Raw genomic sequence first — 3008 nt, forward strand, 5'->3', positions numbered from 1 at the left:
AAGGCCGAATAAAATGAAGGGTGTATGTTTTGTCTAATGTTATTTAACGTTAACAAAGTACTAAAAAATAGGTATGTATGAACATACTTAAAATGTTCCCATCATTCGAAGCTTTTTTGGTGCTCTAAGATTTCTCATGTTTAAAAAATGACTTGAGGGCATTCTGTTTTATGGTCTCATAGAAAACTTCTAAACAACAAGCTTTGACATGATGATGCGCTAGGATTTGATCGCTTGCTGTTACTGAGCACGCATGTGTGCGTTTTTTCAATTGTAGTGCATGAAGTGTCGTCTGTGGGTAATGATTTTCTTTTTGTCATAATTTAGTTAACCCCTATCCCCTAAAAGCATCGTAGAATATAATGCTATCTCTGTGTTTAGTACGGCCCGTTAAGTGCGACCGATGTGTTTTCTGTATAGCTGTCTAGTTAGAAATGCATTTTTATGAATACTCAATATTCAATTTGATATCTGCGTCTCTTTATCGAAACTAAATAAACACTATTGAGAGAGTTGTGCAGAGTCTTCTTCGGCGCATTATTTTTGCGTACGACGTATATTCTACTCGCCGTAATGAAGCTATGCACGATTCTATCGTGCTGCCGTATAATTTCGCACATCGAAAGAATAATCGGATAAATTCGTTTTTTTTTTTGAAGTCAGATTTCTTCAAAAGGCTTAGAACTGATAATGTTTGCTTCAACTTTCACAAAGGTTTCATGAGCTCTTTTGTAACTGATCGGCCACTACGAAAAGCGCCTTCCACACCGAAATTTACAGAACGAAAGCGTCAAAACTATCGTTGGCCCGTTTCTTCCAACAACGTATCTTGACCATAAACAGCAGAAATGGGTTTTCATGGATTTTTTACTAGGCAGCATTTGAACTTATGATGTAAGAGAACAACCAAATACTGCGAATTTTTTTCAAAAAGTTGACTTATCTTAAATGTACTATTCCCTCCATAGTATGTAGTAGTGAGCATTTGAGTTTCTAGAGCTTTCTAAACTTGTTCTCGGAGACAAGGTACTATAAAGTGTTAGGTCTCTGTTACTTGTGGTAAACTTTTACTAAATGTATATTAGCGGATCTATGAATGACCAGGTGCCTTCTCATAGTCCAAAATTGTGACAAGCTTTTTTTCTTGTTATAAGTGAAATGGCTAGCTTTCCAATTACCGGCTGACTATTGCATATTTGGTTCCTAGGTGTGATTTGTTTTTGTTAATTTGACACTTTTTTCGAGACTTAACCCGCGTTAGGAAAATGAGTGTTAGCTCTGTAAACATCGCTTTGGTTCTAATTGTTGCCGTTCAAGTGTAGTAGTAGATCTTGTTCTTTTTGTTGGCCTTTTAACTCTGTATTTATTATCAGCAATTTGCTTTCTTTTCGACAATCCGCATCTTTTTTTTTTTCAATATAGAAATCTCATTCCTTACATATGATCTGCTTGACTTTATTTTTATGTCAGCTATATCTCTCACGTATTTTCGTTGTAGTGATGCAATGCTCGGGTTTGTCGATTAATATCTGCATTTCCTTGTCGGAATCGGTTGTTCTATAAAAGCTTTAGATGCCATAGTTTACGAACGGTGAATCAAACCTTCTTCTATGTGAAATTTCAGTGTTCGGCTGTTTCTTGCCCTAAATAGATATAATTCCCCGAAGTTGATAGGTTCGCATCGATGTCAGCCGATACGAGAGGCACATGTTAACATGATCTTCGATGGACACGTGTTGTATCGTTGTGCCACTTTGTCCATTGGCAGCTTTTATTTCGTATCTGTCTCAATCTACTCAGATCTGTTTTTGGCGAACTACCTTTATATATTCGTTCATGTTGTGGGGTAACAGCAATTTAGCGTCTGTGAACCAAAATCTGCTACGGCAGATGAAAGAATGCATGTACGGAAACAAATAGGAAGAAGGGAATATTATTGCAGCACACCGAATCGTTGTGTGCGGAGTTCATTGTGACTGGGACCGATTCCCAAGTTCGAATGATACCTATGCAACGTTTCGAAACGAGACTATTCCTACCGGCCACGTACGCGCTAGTGCTTTGTGTTTGGATATCGATAGTTACCTAGGTACCATTATCCCGATGGAACATGACATGCGCTAAAAACTATTCTTCTCGTGTCCTCATCCTCGAGGTAGCGAATTCATACTCATGGAGTTCTCTGACGCAACCAGCCAGGGCCAGCTTCTTTCATACCCATTATGGTGTTGACACTTACACCTGAAAGAGACAATACTTGAAGAAATCAGTCTAATCTTTTTAGATATGGTAAACTGTGCATGTGCTCTATGGGCGCATAACAATGGTTTACCCTGTAACAGCATTCATACGAGGACTCTGTGTCCATGGTATTAAAATAAAAGTCATTGCTCATTATTTAATAAATAATTTTTTTTTCAATGGCTTTCCTTTCGAAAAAGGGACGTTACTTGCTGACAATTTCACGCCAGATATTTGAAAATTCTCCCTTGTATTTAGCGTAACATGAAAAGCTAAACGTTTGAAAGCCTAGTTGCCGGTTTTGTTTCGTGCGACATTTCAATCGAGTATAACGTAGCTCTAACAATATGTTAGCTAAATGTTTGTTTTTAAAAAGAAATACTTTATTTATTTTTTAAAGATCAGAGACAAAAAGGTAGTAAACGCGTAGACGATGCGTAAATGGGCGATGATATGATATAATTAGGAATTTCATTATTATCCGTTCGGACAGTATAATAAGACGCCAATAAGATGAGAAATAAGCAATTAATGACAATAAGAGAATGAGGATTAGGGGAAGCAATGTTTATATTAATGAGATTTTCTTCGATAAATTGCAGAAATCTTTTAGTAAACGATTTCACATTATTTAGCTTTCGCATTACTTCGTAGTACCCGCTGGAACTCCTGACCAAAGCTTCACAACTTTATTGCAATAAATTGATAATGAACACCTAACTTACGCTGATACTAAAAGCAGGTAACTTGACACAGTCTCAAGTCGC

This window comes from Varroa jacobsoni, unplaced genomic scaffold (assembly GCF_002532875.2).
Source record: "Varroa jacobsoni isolate VJ856 unplaced genomic scaffold, vjacob_1.0 contig01477, whole genome shotgun sequence".
Lineage (NCBI taxonomy): Eukaryota > Metazoa > Arthropoda > Arachnida > Mesostigmata > Varroidae > Varroa > Varroa jacobsoni.